An 18,380-nucleotide genomic window follows, 5' to 3' on the forward strand; every position below is an offset into this window, starting at 1 on the left:
GGAGGCTCCAGGGGCGAACCTGTCACCAATCCTTTAAGAGGTCGCCTGCATCCCCTGGCCTGTGGCCCCTTTTTTCATGTTCAGTGCCAGCAATCCCAGCATGCCAACCTCTGTTTCCATTATCACATCTGACCCTGCCTCTCCTCTTTGACGTATATGAATCCTTGTGATAACATTGAGCCAAACCAGATAACCCAGGAAAATCTCCCCATTGCAAGATCTTTAATGGCTCAGGTAGTAAAGAAATCACCTGCAATGCAGGAGACCTGGTTTGTTCCCTGGATCAGGAATCCCTTGCAGAAGGGCATGGCTATCCACTCCAATATTCTTGCCTGGAAAATTCCATGAACAAAGGAATATGGTGGGCTACAGTCCATGGAGTTGCAAAGAGTTAGACACGACTGAGCGACTAACACTTTCACTTTTTTTCCACTAATCATGTCTACAAAGTTCCTTTTGTCAGGTAATGCTCACATGTTCCAAGAAATCGGACAGAACATATTTGGGGGGCCATTGCTCAACCCGTAATAATAATAATGACAACGATAATAACAACAACACAACTCAACCCATAACATTGCTTTTACAGAGATTTTAGCTTAGGAAGGAGCTCTATGGTAAATATATCATCACACAATTAAATATGAAAATACCATTTGTGCTAAGTGCTCTAACAGTAACAAGAAGAATAACAAATTCAAATGGGAGAAGCTAAGCTAAGGTTGAAAGAGGTGGTTAGGAAACATTTCTGAGGAAGGGATAGATACACTGAGGGTTGAAAATCCTCCAGGCTGGAGCATTCCTAGGCAGGGGAATGACAGATAGGGAGCCCCAAGCTGAGGAGAAACCTAAGAGACACATACAAGAGGCTTCTCAGATGGCGATAGTGGTAAAGAACTCACCTGCCAGTGGAGACATAGGAGACTTGGGTTTGATCCCTGAGTTGGGAAGATCCCCTGGAGAAGGGCGTGACAACCCACTCCAGTATCCTTGCCTGGAGAATCCCATGCACAGAGGAGCCTGGTGGGCTACAGTTCTTAGAGTCGCAAAGAGTCAGATACAACTGAAGTGATTTAGCATGCACGCACATAAAAGACCCTCCACAAAGGCTGGCTGGAGAAAACCTGAGAATAGTCTCTCTGCATCACTTCAGTAATCTGAATTGTGTTGAGTAGGAAATTCAGTGACTCCTCAGCGTCTGAAAGGAGAAAGTTCTGTCTTATCATCAGGTTCTCCTACCATGTGAGCGATCGTTTTGTGTCCTCTTTTCCAGGACCCCGTTGAGTGAGTCAGATTTCATCTATACTCTTCTCCCTTTGGGATCTGGCTGAGGCCGCCGGGTGCTGTGTCTGACTGAGCAGATGTGACAGAGTCCATCTATCTATTTCCAGTTTGAAACATTTGAGAAAAACATGCCATATTGATGAGATGTCTGGATTAGTGGAAATCGATGGGAGTGTAGGATTTCAGGCAGTGCTGTTGGAATCACTGGAAGTTTTCAGCACGACACTGTTTTGTGAGCAAACTTCTGAAAGTATGCTTTTATACTTTCCACACCCCTCCTCCACAGGTCTCCAAAACTCAGCTATCCTAAAGGGAGTTAAGACTTCCTGCAGCAGTAGACAAAGCACTGAGTGTTAGCCGCTCCGCCAGGTTCGGATTACCTCCGACAGCGACTGGGCCATAGCCTGTGGCCTGTATTTTCAGGGCTGCATGGAGAGAAGGGGACGGCCGGTGACCCTGGAAAGGCTGTGCTGGGCCTGGGTGTGGTGGGAAGTCACCCTCCCTCTTCGGGGACAAAGCGTCCCACCCTAAGCCGGATGGTGGCATATCACAGCCCGGCCTCCCAATTTCACCCACCAGCCCCCCATTTCCCATATCATCCGAGGTCACAGAGACCCAAGCCAACAGACGTGACTGCACAGCCCCGCAGGAAGTGAAAACTGTGAGAATAAGGCTGGGCCACCCCCCTACACAGCCCGGAGAAGCTGTCTGTGCACCCAGCCGGCCAGGGCTGCTTCCGGGCCGGCATCCAGGTCTGCTCAGGAGACCCAGGTGGTGGTGTTGGAGTCGCCCCCACCCCCACCCCCCCACACCACCCTGCATCACACTTTCCAGGAAGGGGTGGGTGGGGACGGGTGGTAGTTGGGAACGTTGTCGGCAATGAATGTTGGTGTTTTTTGAGCCGGGGCCAAAGCATTGTGTGTTTCAGGGGGTCTGGCCAACTGCCTCCAAGAGGGAGACTTCCATGACAAGACTGCCGCCCCAGCCTGGAGCAGATTTGTTTGAACTTTGCAGGGGTGGATGCGCTCGGGGGTGAGTTCCATCAAGAGAGCCAAACCTTTTTTTTTCCTCCTTCAATCTTCAAGCAAGTGAAGCACTGGGGCTGAATGGTGGGCTTGATGATGTGGGAGGGTGCTGTCTATTACCAATCTTGTCAACCATTTGCAGTCGACAGTGATCTCTTTCTGTTTTACTGTCCCGGGGTCCAAGTCTGAGCTGAGGCAAACAGGCTTTCAGAATGGCTGTCCAGCTTTCAGCAGGGGACCATCACTAAGCTGTATTGAGTTCCTATCTACAAGAACTTCACACTGCGGCTAGACCTCTTCCTCCCATCACCTAGCCCTCATGGCCTAAGCTTAACACAGGAGAACAGAAGCAGGAGGAGAATGACAAAATCCAGCGGGCCCACCTTGAAGCAACTCCCCAGGAAGTTTTCCACCAGAAATAGGTGAGGCCAAGACCAAGCACTTCTTAATGGAGCTAGGTTGCTGCTTCAAAGTGGGTTGAGCTCCACCCTTTTCATGTTCCATCTGATCACAAACAACTTGTTTCCATTTGGAAGGTTTGATGCTGCTGGTGCAAATTATAAGGGCTATTGTGGCCACTGGCAGGGTATTAGCAAACAAAACTAGCCACTGGTCATTTGTTACAAATTTCAGGCTCATGGTAGTTGAAACTGCACAATCATTTGGGGAGCCTGAATGTTCAGAGGGAAGAAGACTAAAGTGGGGGAACTTATGTCCTAGAGGAGACCATACATTCTCCAAACTCTCAGCCTGGGTCATCTGTAATTCTAGAAATTGGATTTAGCAGATTTAGCACATAAAAATGCAGAAATTTGAAATTTGAAATTCAAATAAATAATGAACACTTCTTTTTTTAGTATAATTATAGGCCAAATACAGCATACAGCACTGGAAATACTTAGGCTTAAAAAGTATTTTTTCTTGATCTGAAATTCAAATTTGATGGGCACCTTGTATTAATATTTTCTCTGGCAACTTGAACCCAGGTACAGGATGCCTCCAGAAGCTTCTACTGAAGGCAGAAGTAGAAGGCAATCCTTCTGTGAAGTCTGCCTTCCTTATTTAATAGTTTAGCCTTTGAACTCTTCTAGGAGTTGGTTCTCAGACTCAAGAAATGTTTGTTTAAGGGATGAGTGATTTAGAATAGGAAACTCAAATGACCAATTATCACCAACTCAGTCAAAGGGACTCTTCACAAAAAAGAAATGTTGTTGTCCTATAATAATGAAATTACAGATGTTGAGAACAGACTTGTGGACACTGGGAAGAAGGGAAGGATGGGATGAATTGATAGAGTAGCATCAACATATACACTACAATGTATAAGATAGCGAGCTAATGGGAAGTTACTGCGGAGCTCAGGGAACTCAGCTTGGTGCTCTGTAATGACCTGGAGGGGTAGGGGTGGGGAGAGAGGGGTTCAGGAGGGAGGGGATATATGTATACATATAGTTGATTCATGGATGAGAAAGTTGGACTATAAAGAAGGCTGAGCACCTAAGAATTAATGCTTTTGAACTGTGGTGCTGGAGAAGACTCTTGAGAGTCCTTTGGGCATCAAGGAGATCAAACCAGTCCATCCTAAAGGAAATCAATCCTGAATATTCATTGGAAGGACTGACGTTGAAGCTGAAGTTCCAATACTTTGGCCATCTGATGCAAAGAGACGACTCATTTGAAAAGACCCTGATGCTGGGAAGGATTGAGGGCAGGAGGAAAAGGGGATTACAGAGGATGAGATGGTTGGATGGCATCACTGGCTCAATGGACATGAGTTTGAGCAAGCTCCAGGAGATGGTGAAGGACAGGGAAGCCCAGCATGCTGCAATCCATAGGGTCAGACACAACTGAGCCACTGAACAAAAGTTGATTCATATTGTTGTACAGAAGAAACTAACACAACATTGTAAAGCAATTATCCTCCATTTAAAAAGTAAATTAAAAAAGAAAATAGGAAAAAAATTTAAACCTTCAAGTGACCTTATCTTGAGGGCAAACTGATGCCTTAGTGATGCCCAGCCCAGCCCTTTCTACACCACAGGGAATGCATATGCAGGGCAGCCGACTGGGTTTTCTGTTTTCCTTACCCTATTAGCCTCTGCCTTGGAGCCTGAGAAAGGCAAGCCTCCCTTGCTCTCTCCAAAGTAGCTCCCCATTCTTTCATTTACAGTATTTCCCCTAAATCCATTTGCCTGAGAATCTGGGCCAATATTTGGTGGTAAAAGCAATTTAATTTTTTATTGAGGGCTAGCAAGGAAATGGCAACCCACTCCAGTGTTCTTGCCTGGAGAATCCTAGGGACGGGAGAGCCTGGTGGGCTGCCGACTATGGGGTTGCACAGAGCCGGACATGACTGAAGCAACTTAGCAGCAGCATAAAACTAGCCCTTTTAAAGTGGCATTTAGTTTATTCATGATACTCAACAACCACCACCTTGATCCAGTTCCAAAGCGATTTCATCACCCCAAAGAGAGCCCCAAACCGGTGAAACCACCCCAGCAACTTACTTTTGATCTCTTCAAAATGGTGCGCTTCCCTCAGGAGGCCAGGGTGAACGGAAGGAGGAAAAAGGCAGCAGGGACTCTCCGTGGAGTCCACGCACAGGACCTGTTTACTAGTACGAGCCTCACAGCACCTTTCATTGGCTTATGAAATGGAAGGCTTCACAATTAAAAGGCTCCTGAGGGACAAGTATTAGGCCAAATGTGGCTCCAGGTGAAGGAAGAGGGTGCCTGCTAGGCCAAGGTTCTCCAGGGAGGGGTCAGGAGCTGCCAGCTGTGAATCAATGGGGAAGGGAGTCACTGAGCATGGAAGGATGTCTTGTGAAAGGTGCAAACCTGCTTCTTGGGGAGAAGAGGGAGCAAAGGGTTCCCAGGAAGGGGCCCAATTGGTCTTGAGCTTCCAGGTTCAGTGGGAGCAAGTGAATCACTCAGGGGAGGTGCTGGGCCTCCCCTCGGCCAGTGAGTGCTTTGAGGTTTCCTGATTTACTGAGGGAGTTAGTTCCTTCTCAGAGGAACCCTTGACTCTTTCCTCTTGAGAGGGACTGACCCTCCTTATTGTTTAGAAAATCTGGTGCAACTGCATTTTTTTGGAGACAACTGCTCTTTCCTGCAGTGACTTGCAGCAGTTTTATTACCCAGCTGGGTCTTTCTTCCTTTATTCTTTCACTGCCAACAGGGGTCCCTCGCTCACCGCAAAACCAGAAGCTTCCCAGCTTTGAGCAGAGGTGGGAGGGTTGGCCCCCTTGTTCAAGATGTAGGGGTCAGGTAGTGAGCTCATGCCCTTTTTTGTAGAGGATGCAAGAAAAAGAACAGCCGGGAGGAGGATCATCCTGAGATTGCTGGAGCTGCCAGGGTGGCACAGAGTGTAACAGTCACTCATTCAACAAACACGCAGTGAGCGTGTGTTTGCCTGAGGTGCTGCGCTCGAACGCAGTGGGTAACCGCTGAACTTTGGCTATGGTATCCTGCGTACCAGGCACGGTTCAGGTTGCTTCACTTTTACTAACTCATTGAAGTACCACCGTCCTGTGATTATTTCTGTTAAAATGAGCTTGCCTACAACATGGTTCCTCCTGGGGCCAGGCCTTGTCCACCATCCCAAATGAAGCTGAGTCCCCCTATAACTGAGTTCTCAACTTCCCTGGTGGTTCAGCGATTAAGACTCCACACTTCCACTGCAGAGGACGTGGGTTTCATCCCTGGTCAGGAAATCAAGATCCTGATGCCACGTGGAGCAGCCAAAAAACAAAACAAAACCAAGTTCTCTTGCTGAGTTTATAATTAATCTCTCTATCCCAAACTGTATTTCCTTTCTTGTCCCGGCCCTGTTCCCCTCAAGATTGAGACGTATCAAAGAAAAGCGGGAGGTTTGAAACCCGACAGGGCCCTGCAGGCACTTCCTGGGTACAAAAGCTCCTCCGTGCTCCCCATTTCTTGTTGATAGAAAAGAAAGGGCTTTAGTCTCCTAGGCCTTCCCAAAGAGCAGGCTCAAGCAGCTAATGATTAGGACAGTAGTCACAGGACTCCTAGTTCCTCCTGATGGGATACAGAAAGGCAATCTGATATGTATCTTTGAGTTGTTCTGCAGAAACTAAGACCTTCACCCAGGTAGAGGAGGGTGACTACATGCTGACCACAAGCATGTGGACCCCAGATTGGTAGGAACCAGAAGGATGATGACCTAGATTCCCCAAAACAACACTTTATGACCTCACCACTCACCAGTCAGAAGAAAGCCCATGAGCTGATCACTCATCCTGACAGTCTTTAAAAATGCTCGCCTGTATACACTAACATATGTAAAATGGATAGCCAGTGGGAATTTGCTGTATGACTCCGAATCTCAAACCAGGGCCCTGTGACAATCTAGAGGTGTGGGATGGGGTGGGAGGTGGGAGAAAGGCTCAAGGTGCAGGGGACATATGTATACCTATGGCTGATCATGTTGATGTATGGCAGAAACCAACACAAAACTGTAATTATCCTTCAATTAAATAAATTAAAAAAAAAAAAACCTTGCCTGAAAATCATCAAGAAGTTTGGGTCTTTGAAGCATGAGCTTGGAGCCCTTCAAACACTCGTCAGAGTTGAGTTTTCTGTGTCTCCCGGTACATGAATCCCTGCTTGGTAATATAACCATCAGTGAGGATTCAAACCCCTTCCTTCACTCTCCTGCATAAACAGTAATCACAGAATGCAAAGAAGTCGTGGTCACGACAGCAGAGAAGTGGAGGAACACAAATACGCTTACCCCTCTGTGCACAGAGCTCACCCCACAGAAACCTCCACTCTCCAAACACCTCTCTGATACTCCCAGGGTCCACAGAGTTGGAGCATCTGTCCACTCCCTCCAGCCTATGCTCTGGACATTTTGCTGAGACATCAGAGAAGACACAGCATTTAAATGGATATCCTGAACAAGTACATCTACTTTGGACGTCAGCAGATGAAAAGGTGAAAAACCCTAGTACAAATCACAAGGTTGTGTTTCCATGAGTAGAACTAGCCCAGCCTGGAGGTAACCCTGCCCCCTGTGTTTGAGGGGGATGAAGGGTCCCACAATGTAATTATACTCCTTTCTAATAAGATAATTTGTTAATGGTTTGATTTTATACTCACGAGATTTCTTTCACACTAACAAACCCGTAAATTAAAAAAGTCTTCATTGCATCCTGTGGTGAGAATTGGGAAACACAGGCATTGTGCTTTACTTTTTCACATTGTACTTGAATAGAACTGTGTTCTCTTTTACTTACAATCCGTCTGAAATTCTGTCTCACTTTTAAATGCATTCTTGAATACCCCCTCCTCTCACCTTGTTTTGGGGTGTGTGTGTGTAGTAGAAGTCTTTCAAGGAAGGGTTAAAGAGTCATGCTAATTAGCTTCTGCCCTCCCGCCCCCCCACACCCCCCCACACCCCGCCCCCCACCCCCAGGGGGGTGGGGGTGGCTCTTAGAATCATAGAGTTTAGAAGGAGTGAGATAATGAGGGAGTTGCTGTTGTAATATTGCTTCCCTGAAAAGCTTCAGGAAGGGTGAGGGGACTAATTGGGCTGGTCTGGCAAAGAATTCAAGAGGAGTCTAGGAGGAGTGGGAATCTGGAAGGAAGTGAATGGAACTTCACCTCCACACTTGCTTTTCAGGGATTGGTGCACGGATGGTAGAAAGCAGAAGCCCTAGGGAGAGAGCAGAAGCCTTTCTCTAAATTGTCTGCCCAGAGAGGAACAAAAGGATTCGCCATCACCTCCAGAGAACAGTCCTAGCTCTCCTTTTAAGATCATCTAAGGAGTTTGTTAGTTGCTCAGTCATGTCCAACTCTTTTGCGATCCCATGGACTGTAGCCCACTAGGTTCCTCTGTCCATGGAATTCTCCAGGCAAGAATAATGGAGTGGGATGCCATTCCCTCCTTCAGGGCATCTTCCTGACCCAGAGATCGAACCCAGGTCTCCTGCATTGCAGGCAGATTCTTTATCATCTGATCCACCAGGGAAGCTTGCCCACCTCGAAAACCTGTTAGTATGAGCTTAGTGGCTTCAGGGAGTGTCCCGGCAGTGCAACCGAAGGGCTGTGGGTGTGGCTTTAGTGGCAGCAAAGTAGGAGGAAATAATTGGTGTTAGACACCAGGTAGGCACCCCCTGATCTGGGATGATCCAAATGCTGGTTATGTCATTTTCTAGGTATGCAACCCTGGGCAAGATACTTTCAACCCTCTGAGTTTCATTTTTCTTATCTATTAAGTGAAACTATTACTATCTACCTATCTACTTCTCGGGGTTATTTTGAGGAATGAGGTATACTCCTTAGCCAAGCACCAAACACATAATTGTCTCTAAATAAGTATTAGCTGTGTTATAACAAAAGAACACTGGACTGGGAGTCAGAAGTTTTTCATTCAATGAACATTCGTTGAGCATATACTATATGCCAACTTTTCACTTTCATGCATTGGAGAAGGCAATGGCAACCCACTCCACTGTTCTTGCCTGGAGAATCCCAGGGACAGGGGAGCCTGGTGGACTGCCGTCTATGGCGTCACACAGAGTCGGACACGACTGAAGTGACTTAGCAGCAGCAGCAGCATGTGCCAAGCTCAGTTCTAGATATTGGGCATTCTGGAGAGCTAGATAATTAAGACATATACTCTGTCCTTAAAGGGGCAAGTTCAATATTTAGTGGAGTGGTGCTGGGGTTGGGGTGGTGAGTGGGAAGATGAATATAACCTAGGTACAAGTTCTGGTTTAGGCCTACAGTTTTCTTTTCAGCTTTTGATCAATGCCTAGCACCGTGCTTGAATGCATGCTTAGTCACTCAGTCGTGTCCAACCCTTTGCGACCCTTTGGACTGTAGCCCACCAGGCTCCTCTGTCCATGGGATTTTTCTGGCAAGAATACTGGAATGGGTTGCTATTTGCTTCTCCAGGGTATCTTCCTGACCCAGGGATTGAACCCATGTCTCCTCCAGCTCCTGCTTTGCAAGAGGATTCTTTACCCTTTGAGCCAAAGGAAGCCCATACGTTATTGGGTATGACTTATGGGGAAGCCCATATAGGGAAAGCCCGGCATCACACTAGATGCACAATAAAATACTTGTTGAATGAATGTCTCTATACAGTGAGAATAAAAATTCTGATTCACAAAAATGTTTTGAACTACAAATTCAAATTAAATGTCAGTGAAGTCAGGGATGTTGATAATCATTAGTCATTATCGAAACAGTTGATTTACATGCAAATTAACACTCTCAAAGTTTCTTCAAGTACTTGGAAGCCATTTGACTTCTTAAATACATTGAAATCTTATTTACATTATTTTCCTAGTAAACTCTTCCCCCCACGCCCCCACCCCCCGCCGCCCCGTGGACAGGAAAAGTAAACTCTGAACAAATTCATATCCAAATCATGGCAAATATAGGTAGGATCCAAGTGAATTGGATTCCATTATGTAACTGTTCTGCAATTTCTTTCAAGTTATGTGAAATTTATTGAATTCATCTACAAAAATAGTCAGGTTTGTTAGAACTTGTTTTGGCTGAAGAAGTGGAAACAGAGTAATAACAAGTGACAATCTAACAAATTCTAAAAATTATTGGTGACAAAATTGAGTCTGTTCTTCCAATTTGCTTGTAATTATTTTATTCTGACTTTTACAATATGTATTTTTTTTAGAGACTCAAGCTGTTTCCACTTAACTTACCTCTAAATCTTCCAGTGTAGCTGTATTTAATATAAGTCAGGGGGCAATAGAAAGTTTGAGAGAAAACAGAGGCCCAAATTAATGTCATACTATAGAGGAGAGCTGCAGAGACTGTTATCACATGCCTCATTTCTCTAAAACATTTAATTTAAATCTGGGAAAATAAAAAAAAAAAGCAAAGTGTTTGTTGAATGCCAGAGGCCAGAAGTGGAAAAAGCAAAGGTAAGCTACACAGAGAACTGAAGTTGGCAGGAAATTGCAAGATGAGATTTGGCTTGAAAATATAAGTTTATTTACCGAGAAGGAAACTATGAAAAGATCAAAGTACCCATTCCCCTTGCACATTCTCCCAGTTGATTCTGGGTATGATTTGTGAGATTAGGGTAATCACTACTATATTAAAACTAGAGGAACTTTACATTTTCCCCTTGTTGCTTTGCCTGAAATATGGGTCACTGCCCCCAGATGCACAGTGGTACTCAGTTTATAGCTTCTGCCAATTAGATGAGCTTTTGCATGGGTGGATAACTGCATTTCCTTTGTACCCTAAGCTTCACTGATATGTTTTTTCCATTAAAAGATCTGTTGAAGTAAGGAGCATAAATCATAATCACTAAGAGCATTTTTACATATTCAAAACAAAGTAAAAGCTAGTACAAGAGTTAAGTTACACAAATAAGCAGGTCTAATGGAGTTTCTTCCTCATTAAGTCAACTGTTAACATCATCTGGTTTGGCCTCACAGGATGAGTGAGGAATTCATTATAAATCTCTGGGACAAAAGTCTTTTATGAAGAATTCTTCACTGATGGAGTTTATTATACATAATGGAAAATTTTGGGAGATCTGCCATCCAGAGCCCCATCTTTGTGGCCACAGCTTCTGTTGGGCATCTTCTTTGTGACCGTAGCTCTCACTGGTCCCCAGTGACACCTTGTTCTTCAGGCCTCATGATGGGATCATCTCCCCTCTACTGTTAATCGCTTAAAGCCTCCTCACTCTTTTTTGTGCTCTTAAACCTGTCCATACCTGCATAAGACATAATCTATTAAACTCTTGATACTTAAGCCCTATATGTATGCCTCTTGTTTCCAGCAGGGACTCTGACAACCACATTCCTTGTACTATTTCCTATTGATATTCTAACAAATTCCCAGTTATATGTTCAGTTCAGTTGCTCAGTCTTGTCCGACTCTTTTAGACCCCATGAACTGCAGCACACCAGGCCTCCCTGTCCATCACCAACTCCCGGAGTCCACCCAAACCCATGACCATTGAGGTGGTGATGCCATCCAACCATCTCATCCTCTGTCGTCCCCTTCTCCTCCTGCCCTCCATCTTTTCCAGCATCAGGGTCTTTTCAAATGAGTCAGCTCTTTGTATCAGGTGGCCAAAGTATTGGAGTTTCAGCTTCAACATCAGTCCTTCCAATGAACACCCAGGACTGATCTCCTTTAGGATGGACTGGATGGATCTCTTTGAAGTCCAAGGGACTCTCAAGAGTCTTCTCCAACACCTCAGTTCAAAAGCATCAATTCTTCGGTGCTCAGCTTTCTTTATAGTCCAACTCTCACATCCATACATGACTACTGGAAAAACCATAGACTAGATGGACCTTTGTTGACAAAGTAATGTCTCTGCTTGTTCCTAGATCCAATTTCAATGTGTGTATACTGGAGGGAAGGTGGTTTCCCTACACCAACAAGCAAGTCTCCAGACAGCCCCTGAATGTCCTACCATTCAACTCAATTCTGATACTACCTAAGCAGAAATAGAATCAGGTCCCACAGGTTAAGGGCTCAGTCCCACAAGACTGACCACCCAACTTCAGATGCCAGTGACAAGCCCGGGTTATCACCTGGGGTTCTGACCAACTGGCTAAAAATTAGTGGTTCCCCATGACCCCCTCCTTAGATTTGATTAATTTGCTAGGGAAGCTCACAGAACTCAGAGAAACAGTCTTCTTACTACATCACAGGTTTTTTGGTTTGTTTGTTTTTTGGCCACACCATACAGCATATAGGGTCTTAGTTCCCCAACCAGGGATCAAACCCATAGCTCCTTGGGTGGAAGCACAGATTCCTAACCACTGGACAGCCAGGAAGTCCCTACATCACAGGTTTATTATAAAAAGATATAACCCAGAAACAACCAGCAGGAAGAGATGCATAGATCCAGGCATGAGGAAAGGGGACGGAGCTTCCATGCTCTCTACAGGCCCCACCCTCCCCAGTCTCCCAAATGCCCACTAACCCAGAAACTCTCTAAATCTGGTCCTTTTGGATTTTATAGTCATGATTGATTAGGCCACTGGTGACTGATTCACCCTCCAGCTCCTCCCTGCTCCCTATAGGACTGAAAGTTCCCATCCTCTGATCACAGGGTTGGTTCCACTGGGTCATCCTCAGGTACTTTCCAAAAGTCACTCATTCACATAACAAACGACACCTTTATTGCCGCACTTCGGAAATTCATAGGATTTGAGGAGCTGTGAGCCAGGAACTGTGGAGGAAGACCAAATGTATATAAGAAATATATTTTGGTGATATGAGTGACCAAATAAATATTTTCCCTGTAAATTGCAATTATCACAACTGCAAAGTTGATAGTATTTATTATCTTACAGGTTTGGAGGTCAGAAGTCCAAAATGAGTTTGACTGAGTTAAAAACTAAGGTGTCAGCAGGGCTTCATTCTTCTGGAGCATCTAAGAGAAAACTCCATTTCCTTGCCTTTTCCAGCTTCCAGAGACTGCCCACATTCCTTGTCTCATGCCCATTCCTCCCTTTTCAAAGCCAGCAGTGTAGCATATTCATATTTCTCTTCCTCTGTCTCTTGACTTCTGCTTCTGCCGTCATATTGCCTTCTCTGACTCTATCTTGCTTCCCTCTTCCCCTTATAACATTAGGTAGCTAGTCAGACATGAGTGGGTCCCTGCCCTGTCCTGGATGGGGTCATCTCCCCGCCCCCAGACACTGGTGATCAGAATATACCCAGAGACCCTCCCTCTTGTAGCCAAGGACCACCCACTAGGTGTCCAGCCATATCAAGACCAAGCAAGATAAAACCACCAGCACAGGTTGGCACAAAGGCACCAAGACCTAAAAGGTAACTCAAAGTAACCTAGGGTTGGTTCATTGTGCCATAATTATAATACATTAGCATTGTGGTTTTGTACCCCCCCTCCCCATGGGTTTTGCTTGGGTGTTTATGGTGAGTGCCTGTGCAGCAGAAGAAAAGCTATACAACCTAAAACTGTCAGTCAGTCAGTCAGTCAAATGATGCAGGACATGGAGCGGCCACCACTCTACAAAACCCAGCCCCACCCCGTTGCAAGGCTGCTTCTGGTTTCCAGACAGCTCACTCTCATCCTTTCTCAGGAGTGTACTTTAGCTCTGCTTAATGAAACTCTTGCTACTTAAAGCCGCTCCATGTCTCTCAATTGAATTCTTTCTCTTTGTAAAGACAAGAACCAAGGACTTTCTGTTCTGCTGTTGACAGTAAGGCTTCCAGAGATTAGGTTGAGCTTGTCCAAATAATCCAGGATAATCAGCTCATCTCAAGATCCTTAATCTGCAAGTTAGCATATTCACAGTTCCAGAGATTAAGACGTGGACATCACTGGAGCAGAAAAAATATTATTCTATGTACCACATCGTCCTTTAAGGCAAAGGGTCCCTCTGTTTTTCTTTCCTATACTCTATTCCCCTATACTATATTTTAGTGATACCTATCTCCCTCACAGCATTCCTTTAAATTTTATCTGTCCCGTGTCTTACTTTATTTCAACTCTGGGAGACTAGAAAGTATGAGGAATTAACTAGTACCAAATGGCCTAAGGGGCTTCCCTGATGGCTCAGACAGTAAAGAATCTGCCTGCAATGCAGGAGACTTGGGTTCAATCCATGAGTCAGGAAAATTACCTAGAGAACGAAGGGAATGGCTACCCACTCCAGTATTCTTGCCTAGAGAATCCCATGAACAGAAGAGCCTGGTGGGCTACAGTCCACAGGATCAAAATGAGTCGGATAGGACTGATAATAGCTTTCTGTGTGGCTTGCACCTCGTGTTTACATTTTAACCTGATTGCTAATGCCTCAAAGAAGAGAATGATAATAATAGGGCTTTCAGATACTTGGTGAGGAGGCTATACAAATGGTGTTTTAGAGTCCACTTGACTGTCCTTCAAAGCTCAGCACAGGATGTTGTCTTCCTGGAGATTATAAACTTCTGCAGGAGTAAGACATTATTATCCAATTACTGGCTGGGAGTCTGGGCTCTGGATTCAAATCCTGCCTGAGTTTAAATCCTCTTGTTACCATTTATTATCTGTGTGGTCTTGGGCATGTTATTTAACCTCTTCATATTAGTTACAACACAGGCTATGCTGCTGTAATGAAGACATCCCAAAATACATTGGTTCAAGCAAGATAGGAGGCTAGTTCTTATTCACATAATAATCTGAAGGTAGATTTAGGGCAGGCATGTGCCTTTGTCCCATAAACTCATCCAGGGACCTAGGTTCCTTTTCTGTTCATCACAGTCTTGTTCTTATAGTCAAAGCTGGCTTACTACTGCCCCACCCTTGTCTAAGCCTGAGGACAGAGAAAGGAGGACACAGACAGCAAGAAGCTTCCTTTCAAGAATGGGAACCCTGAACCTGCAGATGTCATTTCTATTCACATCTAAGTGGCCAGAATTGAGTCATATGACCACATCAAACTGCACGGGAGGCTGAGAAATGAGACTATTCTTGGGGAGCCCTGGGCCCAGCCAAAATTCCTGGGTTCTATTATTTCAAGAAAGAGACGCTGGAAATCAGAAGTCTCTGCCATGTTCTCTGCAGCTTAGTTTTCTCATCTACAAAATAAGAGCATGGCTTTAATGTTAAATCTAATACATAGAGAGGGTCCAGAACTGTCTGCAGCACATGGCATGTGTTTAGCAAATGCTAGTTTATATCATAATACTATATGCCTCCCTCCCAGCCCATGTTTGGTCCTAATGTCTGCTCCAAGGTAATAGAAGGCCTTGAATGATCCAAGGATGTTGGAGGCTCATTCCATGGGGTAACAGTCTCTTGGATGTGGAAGGACTGGCTGGTTTAAAGGTACCAGGGCAGGATGCATCATCTGGCACTCACAGAGAGCCCAGCTCCCCCAGGGTACTGAACAAACGTGTGCTATGATGAATTTCATCATCTTTTTATGAACACGGAGCAGGTTCAGCCTGAAGAGGAGAGCAAGGAAGGAGGGAAGCCAAAGAAAGAGAATGACACTGAGAAGGAAAGGAAGACAATGGACGAATATGAGGAAGCCAACCCTTCGTGTGAATTAGAAAAGGACTCCCCTGTCTACGTTACACCATTTGTCTCGCTTAGTCGTGTCCGACTCTTTGCGACCCTATGGACCACAGAACACCAGGCCTCCCTGTCCATCACCAACTCCCAGAGCCCACCCAAACCCATGTCCATTGAGTTGGTGATGCCATCCAACCATCTCATCCTCTGTAGTCCCCTTCTCCTCCTGCCCCCAATCCCTCCCAGCATCAGGGACTTTTCAAATGAGTCAGCTCTTTGCATCAGGTTGCCAAAGTATTGGAGTTTCAGCTTCAACATCAGTCCTTCCAATGAACACCCAGGACTGATCTCCTTTAGGATGGACTGGATGGATCTCCTTGCAGTCCAAGGGACTCTCAAGAGTCTTCTCCAACACCACAGTTCAAAAGCATCAATTCTTTGGCGGTCAGCTTTCTTTATAGTCCAACTCTCACATCCATACATGATGTGGAAAAACCATGGCCTTGACTAGACGGACCTTTGTTGACAAAGTAATGTCTCTGCTTTTTAATATGCTGTCTAGGTTGGTCATAACTTTCCTTCCATTTGTCTCAGCATAGTCATAATATATGAATATATGTTAAATATGATATGAATGGTGCCCCCCCTAGAGGTATTCAGTTTATAACCTGTACAACCAATCCTAGAAAAGCCATGCAAAGCTTGAGGGAGGGCAGGGGTGAGGATAGGAAATAAGAAAGGAAAGTCACATTGGTAACAAATACAAGAATAGAGGAAATGGCAATGCACTCCAGTATTCTCACCTGGAAAATCCCATGGACAGACGAGCCTGGTGTGCTACAGTCCATGGGGTTGCAAAAAGTTGGACACAAATGAGCATATATGTTCAAGAATAGAGATTAGAAATAAATGTGATGATATGGCAGAAAGTGAAGAAGAACTAAAGAGCCTCTTGATGAAAGTAAAAGAGGAGAGGGAAAAAGTTGGCTTAAAGCTCAACATTCAGAAAACTAAGATTATGGCATCCGGTCCTGTCACTTCATAGCAAATAGATAGGGAAACAGTGGCAAACTTTATTTTGGGGGCTCCAAAATCATTGCAGATGGTGACTGTAGCCATGAAATTAAAAGATGCTTACTCTTCGGAAGGAAAGTTATGACCGACCTAGACAGCATATTAAAAAGCTGAGACATTACTTTGTCAACAAAGGTCCATCTAGTCAAGGCTATGGTTTTTCCAGTAGTCATGTATGGATGTGAGAGTTGGTCTATAAAGAAAGCTGAGTGCTGAAGAACTGATGCTTTTGAACTGTGATGTTGGAGCAGATTCTTGAGAGCCCCTTGGACTTCAAGGAGATCCAACCAGTCCATCCTAAAGGAGATCAGTTCTGAGTGTTCATTGGAAGGACTGATGCTGAAGCTGAAACTCCAATACTTTTGCCACCTGATGTGAAGAGCTGACTCGTTTGAAAAGATCCTGATGCTAGGAAAGATGGAGGGCAGGAGGAGAAGGGGACGACAGAGGATGAGATGTTTGGATGGCATCACCGACTTGAGGGACATGAGTTTGGGTAAACTCCGGGAGTTGGTGATGGACAGGGAGGCCTGGCGTGCTGCGGTCCATGAGGTCGCAAAGAGTTGGACACAACTGAACGACTGAACTGAACTGATGGACTGAATTGTGTCCCTGTCTCCCCAAAATTTGTATGTTGACTGTATTTGAAGATATGGCCCTTAGGGATTATGATTAAATTATGATTATGGTTAAATCAGGTTAAAAGGGTGGAACCCAAATCTAATGTAACTAGTGACTTTATAAGAAGAGGAAGAGATCCCAAAGATCTTTCTCTGTGTGCATGCACAGAGAAGAAGCAATCTGCAAACCAAGAGAAAGGCCCCACTGGAAACCAACTCTGTAGACACCCTGACCTTGAACTTCTAGCCTCTAGAACTATGAGAAAATAGGTGTCTGTCACTAAGCTACCCAGTCGTTTGTAACGGTAGCCTGAGCAGAGCAATACAGTAGGAAAATGAGAAAAGGGTCATCACAGTAGAGAGAGGGCAGAGATCAGAGAAAAAGGAGGGGCAGGAGAGAGAAGAGGCTCAGTTCTTCATACTGTGCATCTGGGGCTTCAGGAGGGAGGTTCAGGGAATCGCCTATAAAGCACAGTCCCTGGGTTTTGGTTCAGTCTCTATTAGTAAGGCACGACTGCCACCCGGTGGCCACATACTTAATCCATTCACTCATTCAGCTAATTTGTGTTGAGCCCCTTCTGTGCCAAGAGAATATGAGTAAATACGGATTAACACCTACTATGTGCTAAGCTCTGTCTCATTGCTTTGCAAAGAAAAATTATTTAAGCTTCACCACAACCCTTTGGGTACTGTTATCTCTTTCCAGGAGGAGGAAACTGAAATACTGAGAAATTCAGTAACTTGCCCAAGAGACTTTAGCTAATAAGTGAGACCGTCATCTTGAGCCTGGGAGTCTGGCTCCAGAACTCTTTATAGACATGTTCTTGGCTGTTACAGTTTTTTCTTATTAAGAGATAAACAATCTAGAAAAGGCAGAGGAACCAGATATCAAATTGCCAGCATTCATTGGATCATAGAGAAAGCAAGGGAATTTCAGAAAAACATCTACTTCTGCTTCATTGACTACATGAAATCCTTTGTGTGAATCACAACAAACTGGAAAATCCTTAAAGAGATGGGAATACCAGACCACCTTACCTGCCTCCTGAGAAATCTGTATGCGGGTCAAGAAGTAACAGAACCGGACATGGAAAAATGAACTGGTTCCAAATTGGGAAAGGAGTACATCAAGGCTGTATATGGTCATTCTGCTTATTTAACTTCTATGCAGAGTACATCATGTGAAACGCTGGGCTGGATGAAGCACAAGCTGGAATCAAGATTACCAGGAGAAATATCAAAAACCTCAGATATGTAGATGATACCATTCTAATGGCAGAAAGTGAAGAGGAATTAAAGAGCCACTTGAAGGTGAAAAGGAGAATGAAAAAGCTGGCTTAAGACTCAACATTTGTAAAACTAAGATCATGGCATCCGGTCTCATTGC

At 44.9% G+C, this 18,380-nt stretch overlaps 1 protein-coding gene across 4 annotated transcripts in view; it reads right to left on the reverse strand.

Annotated features, from left to right (window-relative positions):
- ELK3 (ETS transcription factor ELK3) overlaps nucleotides 1-18,380 on the reverse strand; it is a 266,287-nt gene that overhangs the window by 177,980 nt on the left and 69,927 nt on the right. The window lies entirely within an intron of this gene.

Source organism: Bubalus kerabau, chromosome 1 (genome assembly GCF_029407905.1).
Source record: "Bubalus kerabau isolate K-KA32 ecotype Philippines breed swamp buffalo chromosome 1, PCC_UOA_SB_1v2, whole genome shotgun sequence".
Lineage (NCBI taxonomy): Eukaryota > Metazoa > Chordata > Mammalia > Artiodactyla > Bovidae > Bubalus > Bubalus kerabau.